Here is a 20,950-nt window from a genome sequence, read left to right on the forward strand (position 1 = left end):
CTCTGGAACTGCAGCTATGCGGCGTGGCTTCCCCCGCAGGCGGCACCGCGGGACCACCGGCACCGGCAATGCGGGACCACCAACACCGGCAATGCGGGACCGGCACCGCGGGACCACCGGGACTGGCACTGCGGGACTGGCACTGCAGGGCTGTTGTCGGTGCCGTCTCCCTGTAAAGGAGACGCCGCTGCTGCCCCAGGGCACAACATCGGTGGTGCTCGAAGTATGAAGCGTAGCTCAACGAGAAGGCTTCTCCAATAAACTTGGTCTAAGCCTTCCACTTCCCCCCACGACACGAAGCTGTTGGGGTCTATAGGGTCTGTGAGCGTTATGGGGACTGTAAGGGCTGTGGTGGCTATGGGGTTTGTGAAGGCTATGAAGGCTGTAAGGGTTATAGGAGCTGTGAGTGCTATATGGGCTGTGAGGGCTATAAGAGCTGTGGTGTTTGTGGGTGCTGCGAAGGCTATAGGAACTGTGATGGTTATGGACTCTGAGGGCTATGGTTTCAGTGAGATCTATAGGAGCTGTGATGGCAGTGAGGGTTGGGAGTACTTTGAGGGCTCTGAGGGCTCTGGGGCTGTGAGGGTTCTGGGGGCTGTGAGGGTTCTGGGGGCTGTGAGGGTTCTGGGGGCTGTGAGGGCTGTGGGGACTGTGAGGGCTGTGGGGACTGTGAGGGCTGTGGGGACTGTGAGGGCTGTGGGGACTGTGAGGGCTGTGGGGACTGTGAGGGCTGTATGGACTGTGAGGGCTGTATGGACTGTGAGGGCTATGAGGCTCTGGAGACTGTAGGGGATGTGAGGACTCTCAGGGCTATGGAGGTTGTAAGGACTGGGGGGGCTCTGAGGGGTATGGGGACTTTGGGGGCTATGAGTGCTTTGAGATCTGTGGAGTTTGTGGGGTCTCAGATCTCTCAGGGTTATGAGGTTGTTGAGGGCTATAGGGGCTCTGAGGCTTCTGAGTTCTGCTAAGGCTGTGGGGTCTGGTGAGGGCTAAGAGGACTATGGGGACTGTGAGGGCTAGGGGGGCTCTGAGGGCCAAGGGGGCTGTTACAGCTATGGGGTCTGTGAGGTCTATGAGGGCTCTAAGGGCTGTGAGGGCTCTGGGGGCTGTGTCTCTCCTCAGACTTTTTTTTTCAAGGCTGAACAATCCCTGTTCTCTCAAGCCTTTTGTCATACAGCAAGCTTTGCTGCCCTTGGCTCATCTTTGTGGCTCTTCTCTGGACTGTCTCCAGCTTGCCTGTGTCTTTCTTTTTGTAATGGGGACCAGAACTGAACACAGTATTCCAGGTGGGGCCTGACAAGCACTGAGTAAATTGGGATTTGGTGTGCTCTGGTCCCTTGGTTGTTTGCAAAAGCTGAATTTTTCAGCTGCTGGAGGCTAACAGGCGGCCTGCAGCACCCCAAGGTGCTGTGTTCCCTTGGGGGCTGAATTAGTCTACCTGAAGTCGTGTGGGTGACAGACCTTCTGGAATTCCCCATATCAGTGTTGGATGGTACCCCTGCCACAGCTCTGAGCCTGCAGCCAGTAGGGCATGGGAGTAACCCACTGACAAGTTCTTGTTGCTCAGCAGAGAGCAGAGGTTGGTCTGCTGTGTTTCACAGGACCTGGTTTTGCAGCTTAAAACATAGCAGCTCAAGCTTGTGGTTCAAAATCTGCTGGTAGTCAAGATACATGTTCTTAAAAGAATGAAGAGACCTTCTACAAGGTCTTGAATTTGTTTAGTTCCTCAAGTCTGAGCTACCCCTCACTGCTTTAGCAGTATTCATTCCTGCAGAGTCCCCCGCCCCACCGCTTTCAATTTCTTTCCTATTCCATGTAACTCCTTCTGTACTCTGTCCATCCATGTCCTTCCCAAACCATTGTCACCACCCCCAGCCCACCTCAGGCTCATGTAGAGTTTGTGGGAGCAAAGCCAATTCACTGTGATGTTCGTATTTCAGTGAGTGGGTTACATTGGACAGGGCTGCAGCAGAAAAGCAGCAGTGGGCAGCTGTTTCCCATTATTCACATGTAACCTCCACAGCACTGTCAGCAGAATATTAAACAAGGTTTTAGCATCTGCTTTTTTGGTTGGTTGGGCGTCAGCCAACTGCTCCTGAATTCTGAGATTGACTAAGTGTCTGCATATCTCATTAGCAGGGTGAGCTAATCTTTATCACTCACTGCCACAGCAAACCTCAGCAGCTCTCAGGTCCTTTGCAGAACATAATTGTTGTCTACAAGTGTTTGATTCTGGCGACTTCTGTTGCCAAGGCACAGCTTGGGCTTTCCTCTGTTTCATAGGGATTGTAGGAAATCTCCTGGCTGTACTAGACTGAAAAAAGCTGGTCACCATTAGGACAAACTGTCCAGCCCACAGCTGGATAAACATGTCATGAGGTGGGTGAGCAATCGGCTCATGGGTTCAGCACAGAGGGTAACAGTGACTGGGGTGACATCAGACTGTCACCTGTCACCAGTGGGGTTCCACAGGGCTCCATCTTAGGCCCTGTGCTCTCCATCATCTTCAGAAATTTCTTTGGAATGCAGGACTGGAAGGGACACTGAGCAAGTTTACCGATGATACAGAACTGGGAGGAGCTGTTGACTCCCTGGAAGGCAGGGAGGAGGCCCTGCAGAGAGACCTTGATAGATCCGAGGGCTGGGAATCACCAACCATGGGAAGTTCAACGAGGGGAAGTGCCGGATTCTGCCCTCGGGATGGGGCAACCCTAGATGAACAGACAGACTGGGAACGAGAGGCTGGAAAGCAGGAAAGGGACCTATGGGGCCCGGTCAGCGGCCAGTTGGACAGTCAGCAGTGCCCTGGCAGCCAGGAGGGCCAACCCTGTCCTGGGGGCATCAGGCCCAGCATGGCCAGGCCAGGGAGGGGATTGTCCCACTCTGCTCTGCCCTGGGGCGGCCTCACCTCAACACTGGGGCAGTTTGGGGGGACACAATGGAAGGAAGGTATGAAACTCTTAGAAAGCATCCAAAGGAGGCAATGGAGATGGAGAAGGGCCTTGAGGGGAAGCCATGTCAGGACACTTGAGGGCACTTGGTGTGTTCAGCTGGAGGAGACTGAGGGGAGACCTCACTGCAGTTACAGCTTCCTTGGGAGGGGCAGAGGAGGGGCAGGGACTGAGTTCTGCTCTGTGGGACCAGGGACAGGACCCAGGGAGTGGCCTGGAGTTGTGTCAGAGGAAGTATGGGTTGGATATTAGGAAAAGGTTCTTCCCCCAGAGGGTGGTTGGGCACTGCCCAGGCTCCCCAGGGCAGTGGGCACAGCCCCAAGGCTGCCAGAGCTCCAGGAGGGTTTGGATGATCCTCTGGGGCACAGGGGGTGACTCTTGGGGGGTGGTCCTGTGCGGGGCCAGGAGTTGGACTCGATGATCCTTGTGGGTCCCTTCCAACTCAGCAGATTCTGTGATCCTATGATTCTGTGAAAATGAATGTGCCTTTTCTCTGGTGAAAAAAACCCCAAAACATTTAGCTTGCCTCTCTGCTAGGTTTTAAACCACAGTACAGAACTGAGGGCAGTATACTCTTGCTGGCCCAAGGTGACATCTAAGCAGTCATGTTTGTATTCCAGGTGAAACCCCAAAGACATTCTAAGAGGTCACCATTTGTGGTGGGCTGCAGCTTCTTGAGGCTTCCTCACACCAGTCAGTTCATTCTCAGCTCTTTCACCACTGTATGTTCTGGTGAGCAGAGGCTATTCCAAGAGATCACCCAGTAGTAAGGAAAAGGAAGTGGATAAAAACAGAAGGGCAAGATGCCTTCTCACAAACCCCACAACTAAACTGGCACCTTCTCTCTGCACCTGGTTCTGTGTCCACCCTACAGTGACTGGGGTGAACATACTCCTCACCAGCCGTTCGGAAAGAAAATATCTCTTCTCCATGTCACAGTGAAGGCTCTTACCTGCAGTACATTTACAAATACTTCACCCAGTCTACTTTTAAGTAATGAACTTTTCACTAATTAAGAGGAAATAGCATAGGTGAAGTGTATTTTCTGTGCTGACAGTGACTTTGCCTTTGGCAGGTTCCTCTGATCAGTCTGATTCTGTCCATTGAAGTGGCAGAGCTTAAATTCCACTGGGGGCAAGTAAAGTCCAGTCACTGAAGAACAACATCAGAACACTCTGTAAGTGTAATCAATTCTGCTAATTTAAATCTAAGTCCTCCAAAGGTAATTTAAATCTCAAAATCAACTGATCTCCTTTCAAGTAGCAGGAAGATTTGTACCACTACTTTTTCTACACATAAAATGCCTCTTGGCCATTCAGATTTTGAGATATTTCATTTCAGTGGCTATAATTCCACAAGGTACTGTCATGTTTTGTGAAACGTACAGACACTTTGCAATGCATGACCTGTGATATAGAAGCTGTCTTCCCCCATCAAATATTTCCTGTAGGCAGGAAACACTTTTAAAAGAAATGAAGACAATATCAAATTCTTTCCTGCTCATTGTTGCAGAAAAGCACAATCTCAGACCTAATGGTAAGACAAGATCCACAAAAGAAGAGCTCTTTTCAAAGGAATCCCGTGTTAATAGAAGTTGGCACCTCAGTCTCTACATTCACACATCCCTGTATGTGGAAATCAGGACTGTCACCTTTGGACACACATCCTGTTCTTCCTGGTAGTGGGAGATTGAGCTCTTTCACAGATCTACTGACATGTAATGATTCTCTTGGTTGCCCTGCTTGTGACTGTCACAGCACATCAGATTCATTGCCAGCTGAGGTAAGACTTATGAGTCTGACAAGAAACGTTGAAGTGTCTGAGGTACTTCAGATAACTCATTTGAGAAAGAAGGTGAGTTCCTTGCACAGGAAACATGTTAATCTGCTGGAAAGAGCTACAGAGGTGCAGCTGAAGAGAGCACACATGTGCAGAAGAATTCCAGTGCCATTCACCCAAGCAAGAACAGCATTTTAGTTGTCCCCGTCAGATCATGCTCAGGCCTCAACACTTTGAAATACCTCCCGATATTCCTAGTGACCTGAGCACCATGTTCATTTCCTGATGTGCTGTGGAAGCTTCCTTGTCTTCTGCTGCAAGTAAACCAGTGTGCCAGAGAGGATGAGGCAGTTAAAATAGTATCCCTGCTGGCAGTGCTTGGCAGTGTGACCAGGAGCCCATTTAAATACCTTTCTCTTTGTCTGTGCCCAAAGTCAAAGGCTTTAGCTTAGCAGTTATATGGTTTACACTGCTCTTGGCTTGCACCCACAATGCCTTAGCAGTGCAGTGGTGCAAGGCCAAGTCAAAGCCCTTTCAGAAGAAAGGGTTGTTTAAAATGGTGCCATGACCTTCAACTCACTGGGGTAAAATGTAGATAAAGTGGGATTAAATTTAAGTGGTATGCTGATTATTGCCCCCTAAAGCTAATGATGGAGGAGATGGCTGCTGCCTGGTTTGACTGGTACATAAATCTGAACTGAGCTCAGCTCCTGATATGGATTCCAGGCCTGGAGTTAGCTCCATTAACAAACTCAGACAACAAATTCAGAACTGAGATGCTTATGCCTGGGAACTATAACTGAGAGTTACTAGGTTTTTATGCAGTATAAAAACTACGAGGCTGAAAATCTCTGAGTGTGGGTGAGAGAGAATGTGACTGCCCCAAAAAGCACCATCAAGCTGGGCTTTTGGTATCAAAGTCTGGTTGATGGTTCATGATCCATTTCCCTGTGAAGGATGAAGGAAGCTGCAGCATAGGTCTGATATGCTAAAAGAGAATAGGTAATATGAGGGTGTCCATTATTTTAATCTTTTATGTACTTAGCACTGCTGTTTCTCCCAGAATCGATGGCACACCTTCAATTTCACTTTGCAGTTTAAAATATATTTTTGTTCTCACTGTTTTTGGACTCTGTCTTGCTACTAGGCTGGCGCAGACCAACTTGCCTACAAATGTCTTCAACATCCTTCATCTTCCTATGGTGCTTTAAACTGGAAGTTCTGGATGTCTTCTAGCTAATCTTGCAAATACCCACTAATAACTTTTTTCCCTAGAAATGGTTCCCAGTACATGGTGGTGTGTTGAGGATGCAGTTCTGAGCATTGTCCTAGATTTCTCTCTGAGCATTTAGTTTTCTGTTACTCAGTTAACTGCTCATGAAACAAGCTTAATTCTTCCTTAAATAAGAATTAATTCTTAGTTTCTTAATTTCTTTTCTCTCCCACCTTTCTGTTTGATGCAGCTTTAATATGCACAGGGGTGGCTCACCGTGTTTGTTTTGGGGACAGAAGTGACCTTCAACGCTCAACTATTCACTTGAATACATTGATTACACATTTATTACTCCATGGCAATACATACTCCATGTCATAAAAAAGCTGATGCTTGGCAATGCAAACCATCACAAATTATTGCATTATGTCTCCTGCCTTTAATGACCTTGGCCTGACATATCCAGGTGAGGGATGCAACTGGCAAACTGACATTTCCCTCAGGAAATGCTCTGTCCCTCTTCTGGCTCCTCCCCTCCCTTCATTTGGAAAATATTGATAATTAAATCACTGCAAAGGCAAATGACCTGTTGTTTTAATTCATTTGATAATTCAGCCTAAGCCCCACGTTTCACTTGCATGAAATAAAATTGGCTCTGTTCACAAAAGATCGGCTCCCAACCTACCTGCTCACCCACACAACCCCTTTCCTAATTAGATGGCTGACACCTGCAAGGCACGGTCTTCTTCCCAGCACAGGGAAACAAAAAATGTGTTTCCATTAGAGAGGTCCTGGAGACACTGCTGTTAAGAAGAGAGAGGTATTAATTTCTGATTTCTTACCCTTTTTTTTCTATCACTCAGCTATGCTTCCTTTTCTTTAGTGGGTTTTTCTGAAGGAACCGAGTGAAGTTTTAATAAATGCCTTTCTGAAGAAGAGCAGAATCCAGGTTTGGCCCAGAGAGCCCAGCCTTTTCCCTGGTAGCTGGAGGAGTTGCTCTGTGAGTGCCAGAAGACACTTTTTCCCACTGCATAGTCCAGTGACTCCAGAGGGATGTGGCAATGGCAGGCAGGGTGCCACTTGAAACAAAACCCATGGACATGCTTTCTGTTGCTGGTGTCTATGGATTATGTTGAATGTTTTTTTTTCCAATAGAAAGCATGCTGGTGTAGTGGCTAATGGCTGTTATCTGAGGCAGGTGATACCAAACTGCATTATCCAACCATGAAACCCCAAATCTCTCTGGAACTACAGCAGATAAAAGCAATCATCTCTGTAATTAATATGTTTGATAAGTAATGGGCAACCAGAGATACAAGTAATGACAGAAGTAGCTGAGGATGACAGTGAGAGAGGGGTGGAGAACAAGAGCTGAACAGGGAATAGGCTGGGACAGCAACTGCTCGTAGCTCACTGAGTGCAGATTCCCTTCCCTTGCTCTCCCTTCTCTCCATGCTGTACATGTGCTCCTTGCTCTACCTCACCCCTGCTCCCCAGCTCTTCCCCAGCACCAGAGCGATGCTGGCAATGGGCCACATCACACTCCAGATGGCACTTGCTGCCTCTGCCACAGGCTGAGGCGACGAGCTACTCATTCCAGAAACAAATCCAACGCTATTTACTTCAGGGAATAGTTACACCAGAATGAATTACTGCCTGCTTCATTTCTGAAGGATGTGTTCACCCACTAGTTAAGACATCTTTCTTTAGCATCATCTGAATCTACTCCAGGACTTCCTGACCAAGGCATGGAGCAGACTGCTTTCTAACAAAGGTGTAGTAACACCTCTCCTCCTTGCAGGTGTTGGTCTGATGGTGACTGTCACTTTAGGACTGCTTACCCTTGTTTCTATTCATCCCATGGCAGTTTTTTTTCCAGCTCATGTGCAGAACATGAAGAAACCAAAAGCTCTTTTGCCAGCCAGTATAATGCAGGCTCTGCCAACATGTGAGTAGCTTGCTGGTGGTTGTTTGGAATGTTTGGTGTCACTTTACTCATGTTGTGTCTTTGTTTGGTGCTCTAGGAATGTAATTTCCTTGGATTTAGGGCGTTAGGGCTTGTATGTCATGATTTTGCTCATGGATCCCATTGTATACCCTGGGGAGACTTTGCAGCACCAGAGACTTTACTGTAGGGCAGCTGAGCCAATGAATACTTTGCTTCTGCTGTGGCTGAAACCAATATGGGCCAGTCACAGTGAAAATGTTATCTTGGAACCAGTTCTTATTGATAGGAAAGTGAGTGGAAGCATGTGGAAAGGTCAGTGCATGGGAAGAGTGTGTGTGGGGAGAGTCTAGAAAATTGTGTCCCTCCTGGGATGTTTATATCCAGCTGGATTGTGGCTAAACTGGAGAGCAGAGTTTAGTTAGGGAGTAGCACAGATAAAACTGTGATGGGTGGTTGCTTCAAATTAACAAGTATAGTTTGTGTTAGAACTCTCTACAATCCTTTGGGGCAGAGAGATGTAAAAAGTTGTTTGGGAAACACAAGACAGAGAACAGTTCTTATGCAAAGGAGAGGCTCAGAGAGCCCCTGAAGAAGCATAAGAAGAAGCTGAGTTCTACATTCTCTGTTAAGGAGCAGTAATTTGATGTTATTTTGAGAAGCCAGAAATATGAAAAGCCTGAGAGACTGGGAAAACTACTCTGTGTGTGGCAGCTGCCCATGAGACATCATGTGTGCTTGTCCTGGGACTTGTCCAGCTCCTATCACTGTAGCAGAAATGCCACAGACATGCCACCATCCATGTCACACAGCTGTGAGCTGGCATCCAACCTGTCACAGCACAGGCTCACTCTGCTCCAACACCTACCTGACCCAACATGACCCCTGCTCTGTAACAAATCCAACGTGTGCAGTGACATATCTGACATCCACGTCCCACTAAATCCTGTAGTGGATTAGAAATATATTTATAGGAGCTGAGATGAATATTAATAAGCAGTTCCTCCCTGAAATCAAATATCTCCTAAAATCACCAGCTTTTCAGCCAACATAAATTAACATAAAACTACTGCTAATCTCTGTCCTGGGTGAGGGAGTGGAAAGCAGCCCTCCAGCACATCAACTCAGTGCCTAATTAAAAGCACCAGCTCAATCAGTAGTTCAGCAAATGGGACCTCCTGCCTTCTACCCTACTAATTAGCTGGATGTTGCTGTAATCTCATCCCTCACTAGACAGGTCACTGATACCCCTTAAATGACTCCAAAATGGTCACTTGAAGTAGTCCTTCCATATGTGTTTGCCCTGGTCTGTTAGTACCCTCTGGAGGGATATCATTTAATTTTTCATCCCTTCTCAAGAAAACTCATGTTGGTGAAGCATGTGCCTGGGTCTGAGGTCTGTTTGAGTGCTGGGGAGACTGAGCAGTCTCCTCATTTCAGATCCAAATTCTCCCCTTTGCAAATGTAGAAGCACAGGCTCAAGAACAGTGGACTTTAATCTGAGCAGGTATTTCTTGTGTGCTCTGTGTAGGCCGGGCTGGTAAGGCACAGTCAGCAGGCATATTGTGCTGGGCTCTTTCTCAGTACAGAGCTGAGCCAATGACAGAAACATGGAGAAAAACGTGTGGGTTGTGGCTTGTTGAATTTGTGCTCTGGCTTCAGCCCTTGGGGTTCTGGTATGTCCCTAGGTACCCTGGTCCTGTGGCTCTGGGCAAGCCTTGCTCCTCCAAAAGAGGGAGCACATCAACTCTGCAGGGACCATCAGACCGGCTCTGTAACAGCCTTTGAAAATCCAGGAAGATTCTGAATGCTTAATGCAATATTGAAAATGTTTTCTGCGTGTAAACCCTAATCACGAGTTGTTGGAGGAAGAGGGAAAGATGTCTGAACAGCAGCTCACTGCAATTCACTGCGTGAAATAGGAGCTCTTCTGGAGCCAGCCCAAAGGAAACCCTGGCCATGGGGACTTGAGAAAACGGGCTGCGTGCACGGGGGTTTGTGCTGCGCTTTGAACAGCACTGCTCAAAGGAAACCACTTGCATCAACCTTCAGCGAGGGTGTGGAAGTGAGCAGGGAGGCTCTGGCACTGCTAAGGCACAGCAGTCAGTGACCACGTGCATCTGGTGTGAGCATCCCCCGTGTTAGCACTGAGAACGAGTTAGAATTTTATGAAATGAGTTTAAAGCTGCTGAAATGGGTATTTGGGGGAATACCACGAAGGTGTCTCTACTGCAGAGCTGCTGGTTAGAGACTAAACCACCCAGGTGTTCCCTATAGTAGAGACTAAAACACCCAGGTGTTCCCTATAGCCTCGGAGCTCCTCCAGAGCTCCTCATTTAATTGCAACGACGCAGAACTCGTCGGATCCTCTTGCTGCCTTGCTGAGGCAGGAAAGCAGATGCCTGGGGCTACCCACGCTGCTGCCCCGCGTGGCTTTGGCAGCCGCGTGGCTCGGACAGCGCGGGTGGCTCGGACAGTTGCTGGAAACCGAAACGCTTCTGGGGTTGCCATCTGCTGGTACCGCATTTAACTGCTGCCGCCGACCGGGGTAGCAAAGGGAACACCTACGAAAGGGGATCAAAAGGTAAAGTACCAGATAATCTGTTTTCTTCAAGTGTTTTATAAGACCTTTATCCAGTTGTCTGCAGACCCTGCATTGAAGGGAAGAAAGCTGTGTTGTTGTTTAGGGAGACTGTTCCTCATATCTGTTCTAATTTGAAATGGTGTCTTGCTATCACCCAGTGGGCCACATGAATCAAATTATAATTAGCTTTGCAAAGCCTTCAGTTGGTCTGACTTGACTCACATAAGCTGCTGTTGTTTCAATGCAATATTGACTAAGCTAAAATTCCACCTCTGGAGCTTGTTTTCCCTGAAATAGTTCAAATGATAAGTTAGTATAGTTCAAGCAAGGGGTATTCTGTTTCTGATCCTGTGAGGCAAAAACAAGAATATGTCTCTGTTCCTTTCCCCCTTTAGGAATGGTAAAACCCAATGCACAAACAGAAAGGTGTGTATAGATCTATCTGCATCATTGCTGAGAAGCAGCAGTCCAGGCCTGACTAACCATTCAAAATGATTTGAGAGAAGCTGAGCAGGGGGAGAAAGATAAGATGAAAGGCTCATGTGTTGAGATAAGAACTGGGAGATCACTCAGCAACTACTGTCATGGGCAAAACAGATTTGTCCTGGGAAAATTAATTTATTACCAATCGAATCAGAGTAGGGTAGTGAGAAATAAAAGCAAATAATGAAATACCTTTCTCCCACGCCTCCCTTCTTCCTAGGCTCAGCTTCACTTGTGATTTTCTCCACCTCCTCCCCTGAATGGTGCAGGGGGATAAAGAATGGGGCCTGTGGTCAGCCCCACATTGTCTCTGTTGCTCCTTCCTCTTCCCACTCTTTCCCTGCTCCAGTGTGGGGTCCATCCCATGAGACACAGTCCTCCATGAGGACTCTCTGTGCCTCCTTTGGCCACATCCCCCTGCTCTAGTGTGGGGTCCTCCACGGGCTGCAGGTGGATCTCTACTCCTCCATGGACCTCCATGGACTGATGGGTCCCTTCCAGCTCAGGATATTCTATGATTTTATAATGACTCTGGTTCCATGATTCTACAGCTCACAGGGTTGGGGGGGCAGTGAACATCCTTCAGAGCTTGCACTGACCTTGCATATCACCAGCCCAAAAAGCCAGGATCTTTCCTGATTTCTTGCTGCCATGCCAAGGGGATGAAAGAAGAGGGGACTAATTTCTTTCTCGCCATAGAAATTTATACACAGATGGACTAACTGTTGTTCCTGCAAGCCCTTCCTGGGCGATTTCACGGCTCACAGCTACAGCAGTGCTGCTAGTACAGCGCGGTGTTTGCTCCTCGTCCCCACTTGTCCTTCCTCCCGTGTCCGGGCCCCCGGCAGCGCCGCCGTCAGCAGCTCCGAGCCGCTCAGCGCCCGAGCTGGGACCGCTGCTCCCAAATCCTGCTGCTCAGTGTCACCACGAGGTGGCATCGCTGCCGCCTCGCAGACACCCGCGGCGCAGGGAGGTGGCTCCCGGCATCAGCGGGGCAGCAGCCGAGCTCACATGGGCACCCGCACGTCTGTGCTGCTTTGCGGGGCACGGGGGAGGAACCCTCCGGGCGCTGAACTCGCACGGCGTTGGTGCCTCGCAAATATTTCCTGCCACATCTGCCAGACTCAGAGGGAGCCAACAGCGTGCAGTGATGCCACTGCATCTGTGGGAGTGTGTGTGTGACGTGATTTGCACTGCAGGGAGCACAAACCAAACACCTCTCCGTGTCTCCTCGCTGTGGAAGGGACAAGGAAGGGAGCCTAACATGGGTATCCCACAGGGAAGAGAGGGAGGAGTGCCATGAGAAAAGAGAATGAAAAGATCTCTGGCATGAACCAGCCTGTTGATGACTGGTGTGGGCTAGAAGTGAGACAAGCACTGCCTTTCATAACTCCCTGTCAGGGTAATGTCTACAGCCTTAGCCCACAAACTGGCTATTTGGGCCAGTCAGCAGAGCTGAGGCCGGGATGGCTGCAGGGTGACCACAGTGAAACGAGTCATGACCGTGCCCGGGGGGATGTGCAGGCTCTTCATGTTGTGTGTGCCTTCAGTTAAACTGGAGAATGGGGTGTTTGAGCAGAGTGCTCCATGTGCCTTCGGGGTTAATAAACATAGGGATCAAACTGAAAATATTTGTTTGGTTGCCTAGACAGTGAAAGTCATCTAATCCAACAAACAGTTTGGATTTCTAATTGGAAACAGAATAAAACTTTAACTTGGAGCAGCAAAGCATTTAATGGATACAAAGAACAGTATTTGTGGCTGTGCTCTGTTCCTGTAGCGGGGCTGCAGTCAGCTGCTCTGCTTTTCTCGGGAGCTGCTCTCTGTAGCAATTGTATAATAATACCATTATCCCATGGTATAAAGGTGGGATGGGGACATTCTGCTGGGACTTCATGTACACACAACACTGGGGGCTGAGGTCTGTTGCTGCAGAAGGGCCCTGACCTTTGTAGTTTAGCTGATGCTAATGGAAGAGAGGACTGTGGTTACAGCCCACAGGGCCCTTGGTCAAGTCAGTTTGCCACTTGATATCCTTTCTTCAATCCTAGCCAGGATTGAAACCGATCTCTGGGGTTTTTTTTTTTGCTACCACAGCATTTCATCAGTTGGTTTTCTGACTTGAGCCACTAGCCCTGTGCATCCCATGCAAGGACTGTCCTCAAATCCACACAGAAGGGAGAGCAGGTCCCGTTTACATGCTACACATTGAATGGTTCTAGGGCTTGTTTCTCTGGAGTTTGAAGTCACAGGAAACAGCCACAGTTCCTTGTGGCTTCCAAGCAGCTGCAGTAGCTGCCTTTTGGCTCCAGTTCAGAGGTGACCGATGACAGCTCAGAACTGAGTCTGAAATTGAAACCTGCTTTACCTGGTGCCTGAACATCTGTATCCTTGCTCAATGTGAGTGTTTACATAGCTGATGTAGGGTAAACCTTTTGAGAGCTCATGGAATCAGAAATTTAGTTGATTACACCTTCAGACAAGGAGTTTCTCCTCGATCCAAACTTTGGGATACTAGTCCTGATGTTCTGATACGGTTCTCATTCTCCTGTTCAATTATGGTGTGGTTCACAAAGTTTTCCATGCTGGGAATTGCATCTAAAGAGGAAGAAGAGAAAATCTTGAGCAGTGTGTAATACCTTTTTATCTTGGGAAGGTTTTTTAATGAGCAGAACCTGCATAATCTGAGGATAAAATAACATCAGAATCAGTTTCTGATGTCAGCTTCTTGTCCAACAGCCTCTAAACTATGATCTAGTACTCCCCTGCAATGTTAAACAAGGACTTGTTTTCAACAAGCTGCAGATGTTCAAAAGTTAAAATGGTAATATTATTTTTCCTAAAAAGGTGAGTATCAAAGCACTTATAGTCATTGTCTTCCTGCTGGATGATGCTTCTCTCGAGTGAGTCTCTTCAGGGACATTAAGATGCCCTGTGCTTAATTTCTTGATGGTCACAACAAGGAAACAAGGAGGAGAACTGCCTGAAGCCATCTCTCACTTGTCAGCACAACCCTGGTATGCATGGAGGGAGCAAGGGAAGAGCTGCAGAAGTTCAGATCAGAGTTTCAATACTTGAAATACAGCTATTTAGAAGTCAGAGTGTTTCAATACTGTGTTTCCACACACTTTGCTTTAAAGATAAAACATATACTCAGAGCTCTTTGTAGGTTCCCAAGAAGTATCTAAGATCCCTGAATACCTCAATAGCTGCTGGGGACAGGGCTTTGCACGTCAGCACATGTTGGGAACCAGTATCCTCCCCATGCTCACCGTGCTCAAGGTACCTTGTACTAGAAACAAGCAGGGTGTTGCTGGCTGCTGTGTGCAAGACCCAGCTTTAAAAAAGCCTGGCAGTAATCGTGGGAGAAGTACCAGTTTTGGTTTAGTTTGAGACAGAGGTTGCAGTGTGGGCTCCTTGCTGGAGAAAGGGGACTGAAGGTGTCAGTGCTGACCTTGTACATGACAGTGTTTTATTGTTCTGCCTGATGAGTCTGTGTCTCCCTGGAGTCAGAAACTGCAGCTATGCAGACAAGACCCCAGTTCATTGATGTTTAAACAATGGTCTTCAGTGTGCTCCTGATTTGCATGAGACTTTGAGCTGATAAGTTTTTCTTTAACGCAGCTAAATTAATTTTTTTCAATGTTTTAAACACCAAGACAGATGCAAAGCACGATTATCAATAGTTTATTGTAGGCAGTGATATGTGTGCCTGAAGAACAATAGCAAAATAGCTAAGGAATATCTGCTGCCATGGAAAAATCACCATCTAGTAGTGTTCTCTGTGAATGTTTAGAATAAACAGATTGGAACCATCCTCTGAAAACAGTAAAACACAGGTGCAAAACCATTCTTTACCTACTCTCCCCTCTTCTGGAGAGTGCAGAAACCTTTGAGCTGCCCCCCTCTCTCTCAGCTGTTACTGCTGGGGGAAGGAGGTGAGCAAGCTGAATGACATTACTCCTGCCATGTAGCTGACAGCTCAAAGCTTCTACACAACAGCTGAGCTCAGCCAGAATCCGCACTCTAAGCACTGATTACTCATCTCCTGCCGAGAGACAGGTTTCCTTAGGGCCTTGCAGCTACCCTGGGAGTTTTCCAGCACCCGTGCTCTGCTGCCAGAAGCCAGATGTGCTGGCATAAAACACAGGCTGTGCCGGAGTGTGAGCCTTCTGCCAGGAAGGGGTGTGTGCTCTGATTGAAACAGACTGCTACTACTACGGCAGTGTGTTGGGGTTGTGTGGATCTGAGAAATATTTGTAATTTCCAAGTTCAAAATGAGTCCAAGGTAGGCTGTGAGAACTCCAGGTTGGTGTAATTTGCCCTCCTTTGGCCTCTAGCCTTTGTCTGATTTCGTGCTGAATATCAGAGCTCAAAAGCTTTTATGTCTCCTAAGGCCACCAAAGGCATCTTTTGGCTTCTCTTGGGAATGGCTTCACTATTTGGTAATGAGAAGGTATTTCCTGTGACACTGATGTGGCTAAAACCCACAGCCTCTGTTGGTTTGGTCTGGGATGACATTCACCAACTGTACTGAGGGGAAGTCTCTCATGGGAAACAACTTCTGAAATGGTTTGTTGTGGTTTCTAAGCTTATAAGATGAGCTCTTTGGTTATCTTCTACAAATGTTCCCCCAGTGTCACCTGACTCCACTGTCACTGCCTTCGGAGTGACAAAAAGGATCTATGTTTGAAAGGAAATATCTTGCATTTCCATCTTGAATGTGACATGATCCCCTGTGATGGCTTTGATGGGATTTTCCTTTCTATCACTTAATATTCCATCAGGAAAGTCCTTCAAGCCAATGTTACATTCAGCAGGCATTTTGAGAGAGGCTGGCAATCAGGTATTCAGTTAGAATTACTGTATAAAAATGAAATTATCAAGAAGTTAAATTCTTGGTCACGAATCTCCTAACTACTATGATGCAGCCCATGGACAACCTTAGAAAAAGGAAACAACTGGATTTTTTGTTGTTCTATTTGTCACGACCTTGGCTGGGACTCACAGTCCATATATCATCCATGACTTGGTCAGCAAAAATGTACTGACAACCTCAATGAGGTTCTACACGTCCCCCAGGGTACAGGTAAGGCAAGTGGCAGCATTGTCATGGCTTTCTGCAAGCTTTGCAAATTGATGTGCCACTGTTCTGCCACCAAAATCTGACTCATGGAACTCACTGGGTCTGGCAGGGTTTACCCAAAATACCATGGGGTGGAGGTGCTTTGTCTTCTGCCATCAGGGACTTTGTTTCAGCTGGAAAAAATTTACTGATTGTGGTGGTTTGCTTGTAGTAGAGAGGAGATGGAGCCAGAAGAGATCTAGAGCAAAGGTATTTTTCTTTTGAATGACTGTTGTGGGTCTTAATGCTTTCTGCTATCTGGATGTGTTGGGATATCTTGGTGAATTCATTGAGCTGCATTGATTACAGACACTTAGCACAGGAAATGGCCTTTTCCCTTGCAGCTTGCTTCCCCATGACCCCTCAGGGGATGTAAAGGACTCCATCTCCCCAGTTTCAGCAGGATCTGAGGTCATCTGCTCAGATTGAGGGCATCTGCCAAGGGTGTGGGGCTGCAGCACAAATGCTGTGACTCAGGGAGGAGTGCCAGGTCTCACCCAGGAGTCACTGGTGCTGTGGGACACAGAGTCCTGCATTGGCAGCTGCTGGAGGTGGCCTTGGAGCCCAGATTCTCTTCCACCCTCTCCTCCTTCCCCAGGACTGAAAACTTTGTCCCTTCTTCTCCCGGGGTTTCCAGTGATCAGGCTTTGAAAAGGGTCCAGTCCTCTGAGTTCAAGGTCTGAACAAGCCTCTGCAGATGGCTACAAGGCTTGGAGTGGGGAACCTGTGCTCTGTGAGTGTTCCTCCACCCTTCTCTCCCCAGCAGCTGGGCTGACATTGGCTCTCAAGCATTGCTATATAAAAGACTTGCAGATGTGTGTGGTCCCTATAAAAATAAATCTCCAAAGGAAACAAATGTTATGTGGTGAAAGTTTGCCAAGTCCCCGTTGCTTATTAGCTCACAGTATTATGTAGGAGAAACTTAACTCTATAGTCTGATATAGGATAATTCTTCCATGAACTCTCAGCTCTTTTGAAGATTCAGATTTAAAGGCTGTTGCTCTACAGGGTCAAGACTGAGCCATTGGCTTTATGAGCTCTCAGTCATCAGTGCCTTGACACATTTGGCAGAGCCCTGAAACAGTAATTTGTCATTTCAGAGGGTTTCAGTGTGTAGGTTCACATCAAGCAAAGCTTTGAAAGCGGTGATCGGGGATGGCAATTTCAAAGCAGTCCAGAAGAACAGAGGTTAAAATAAGAAATGTAGCTAAACATGTGCTTCTAAATAGACTGACTAGAAAATGTTGATCCAAGACTTCCTCCAAAAGCAGTGACCACTTGATTTTTCCATAGTTCTCATCTGTGATACAGCCAAGCCTTGGCTACCTATCACCCTAACTTATATCCTGTTCAGAAAATGTGCTGGGCTATCAGATACAATTTTTTTATAGAAGTCAGGAAGCTGCATAGCAAGTAACTGAGCATTGGCATAAGAGTACTTGAGACTGCAACTTCTCATGATGCTAGAAACTAGACTTCTAGATGCATGTGAAGAAATTAGCACAAAGCATACCCTTTTTTACCTGTAGTCTGTCCTTTTCCAAAGTGTCACAGTTGCTCAGCAATGTCAACAAACACGTCTTTATACGGAGTTAGTTACACAGGCAAAAGTCTAAATGTTAACGTTCTGGAGGAAAGATGATTCACTTGATTTAAAGCTGATTATTTAATCTGAAGAGCTAAATTTATTCTTTCCTTTACAGCTAGATGAAATTATTGATGGGGAGAAGAATTTTCTTTCCAATTCTCCATCACTCATGCTGCCTAAAATTGTTTAGATTATGGTGTCTCAGAGGGTGAGTCTCTTCTGATGTAAATAGGTTTTGACTAGCATTAACTCCTTAAGGCCAGTGAAGGAGCTCTTGTGCCTGACCAACAGAAATGAAGCCAGGAGCAGGCCCTTGCACTTGTCAAGAAAGAGCTGCTTATTTCTGTGCCAGTGTCTGTAGCATGAGATGATCCTGTTCTCACTTCAAGAGAAGCAAGTGTGGTGTGATTTCACTGAGAACATGTGAAATCAGTTTGGCCCTGGGGCTCTTCACCTCTGATGATGCTCTGGCTGCTGAGATCCCTCTGGTCTTGTGGGAGGATTAAAGAAGGACAATTGTACTGAAGGTGATTTGGGCACCATTTAGGAGTAACTCGAGGTTTTGCCCAAGAGCATAACCATTCTTTGCTATAAAAACCTTGTCCTTCAGCTGGGGACAAATACAAGTTCTCTTGCTAGAGTAATTCTGCTTTTAAAAGGAAGTGCCTGTGCTTCAAAAAGCTTCTGAGAATGTCCTGAGCAGTTATGTCCATACAGACATGCTGCATCTCACCAGCAGGTATGGTCTTGGATGTAGAAAGAAGTCAAGAGCCATCTGTTAATGCTGTTTGACACTCATTGCTGTCCTCAGAACTTGTCAAACTTGGGAGATTAATACATTGTGGTACAATTCCACTGGGTTTACATCACCCTGCCAGGTAGTATCCATCACCCTGGGGTAGTATCCAGATCCTTAGACATCATCTCAAACAGTGTGCTGCTTCTCTGTCGAAGCTCTCTGTGCCACTGAAGACTGAATTTGGTCTGCTTTTCTCTATTTTTCCCATTACTGTACTTGGCACATGCATAATGATTCATATCTTCGGCAAATTTTTAAAGCATGGATAAATTTATATTTACAGCAGTATTGTGGTAAAGGAAAGAATTGTTAATCGTGGACAGATTAAGCTCATGGTGATGAATGGCCAGGAATTATATAATTTGGAAATAGAGAAGGCTTGAAGTCCCACATACCTCTTGCAACTGGATCCAGAGACCTACAGAAATATGCCCTGGAGGGCACAGACCCTGTTCTTCCCCCTGTTCTCCTCTGCAGTGAGGGAGCAGCCAAGAGCTTTAGCAGAGGATGCATGGGAGCCTTTGAATAAAAGGGTGGTTTCATGGAATAAGAAACTTTTTCCAAATGTCATGTGTGAAAGCTGCTGGCAGACAAAGACAAGCTCTCAGTGGGTTTGTGTCAGTGTTGCCTGGACTATCATGTACAGGGCAGACAAAGCTGGAATAAATACCAACTTCTTCTGTGTAAATGTGATACTGCTGTGATGTGCCAAAATGACAACATCTGATGTTTTCACTAGAAACAGACACAGCGTTGTTAGGAAAGGTTTCCTTCTACAGATGGGAAGATTCCCATTTCCAAATCCCATTCTTTTCTAAAATAAAGGTGGGGCCCAGCACCCATGGGGTTAGGAGCAGGGTTAGTTGTGCTGCTCTTCTAAACTGCAGGATAGAGATCTCCACCCAGAAAGCAGGTGAAAGATTTTGCTGTCAGAGGAAGAACCCAGCACAATTTTGTAACAGCTGGGTCCTCCTGCAGTGGAAATTGAAAAATAAACTTCTCATAATTTGAGATATGAACCACATTGGATCTGTTTGGTTAAGCTTGTGTCGAATGACTCCATCCTGAATCTCTCGGGGATTTGAATGAACTGGGATTCAGCGCTCTGGCTTTGGCTTGTGTCCAGTGTTAACAGAGAAAAAGAATTCAGGGGCACCTCATGCAGAACCAGCAAGTGAACCTTCCCTTTCTGCTTGCCAGTGTAAACCAGGAATGCTGTGTAAAACCAGTACAGGAGCAGGACTGTGCCCAGTTCCACCAGTCTATGCTTTTCTTAGTTGCCTTCCAAACGCACTGGAATCTTGTGCCAGCACTGTACCACACGGCAGGATTGTAGCCATGACCCTCCTGTACTGCTGATCCTGTAGTATTGGGGCATCAGTCCCATTATCTTTTTCTTTTTTCTCTCTCTCTCTTTTTTTTTTTTTTTTTTTTTTTTTTTTTTTTGTGTGGGGCCAGATGCTTTCTTGGTGCAGTTGGATCCAAGGGGAAATTCTCATCTTTCCAAACATCACCCCCAAACTTGTCCCTTTAAACATTTTATTTACCCATCTGTCAACCTATCCAGAGCTGGAATGAACACACCGTTTTACCCTCAAACACAGGCTCCAAGCCGGCTACTGATGCTGAGAGTAAAAAATCACTGAGGCAAAGTTACCGCGAAGGGATGGAGCAAGGCACTAGGACCTAGGAGGCGTCTCATCCACCCTGGCAGGAATTTCTTGCTTGGAGCTCAGACAACAAAGGCAGAGTGAGCCTGGTTTTCTTTCTCTCAGCATCTCCACCCTGAGCGCTGAAAACCGGTGAGTAGAGCTTTTCCGAGTGACTTGCATGCAGGAAAGTAACAGAAAGGAGGAATCTTTTCTTAGTGCCTTACAGCATCTGCAGTTCATTTTAAAATCAAACCCCCTGCATCCTCTGATTCATTCCCGAAGTTGCTTGGATGTTTCATTGTTCAGTGCATGACACCAGACTGAATCTACCCTAACTGGCATCGTGGGGCAAATGTTCTCAGCTCGGGGTTTCTCTGCAGATGGGCTGTATTGTCATCTGCTTCACTGCAGACTGGGCACAATGATTTTTTTCCTGCACAGGTCGCGTTGACATTGTAAAATACAGGGAAGGAGCTTCGTTCTGGCAAATGTAAGGGGTGGGGAAGAGATAGCAACAGCTTTTCCTAGATTTATACCTGGCTGCCGAGTACTGGTGTAAATCCCCTTTCAGCCCCATGTTAACATACAAGCAACATACGTGAGTTGCACGTTCCTGATTGAGCTGAGGGAGTGGAAAGGTCTCTATTGCAGGGTTGGAGGGTTCCTTCTCCTTTTGTGTTGGGGTTTGGTGCGGGAGGAAGGTTGTTCTTGAGCATAAACTAGAGACTGTGCAAAATTCCTTCTTGCTGGGTGTCAGCTCCAGTCTAAGCTTTTCTGTGCTGGGAGCCCCCGTACTCAGAACAATGAAAGGTGAGGAGCCGGGGCGGCGTG

At 47.0% G+C, this 20,950-nt stretch overlaps 1 protein-coding gene across 8 annotated transcripts in view; it reads left to right on the top strand.

Annotated features, from left to right (window-relative positions):
• The first annotated feature begins 10,362 nt into the window (after nucleotides 1-10,362).
• The window catches only part of DCX (doublecortin), a 91,753-nt gene continuing 81,165 nt past the window's right edge, over nucleotides 10,363-20,950 (top strand). For 6 of the 8 annotated variants that reach the window (XM_032701760.1, XM_032701763.1, XM_032701767.1 and 3 more), the window contains exon 1: nucleotides 10,363-10,472. The gene's annotated coding sequence lies outside the window, so the exon portion shown is untranslated. Of the gene's footprint in view, nucleotides 10,473-20,091; nucleotides 20,270-20,950 lie in introns of those variants that run through there. The other 2 variants (XM_032701761.1, XM_032701766.1) reach the window with 2 other exon arrangements.

The sequence above is a fragment of the Chiroxiphia lanceolata genome, chromosome 14, assembly GCF_009829145.1.
Source record: "Chiroxiphia lanceolata isolate bChiLan1 chromosome 14, bChiLan1.pri, whole genome shotgun sequence".
In the NCBI taxonomy this organism is placed as follows: domain Eukaryota; kingdom Metazoa; phylum Chordata; class Aves; order Passeriformes; family Pipridae; genus Chiroxiphia; species Chiroxiphia lanceolata.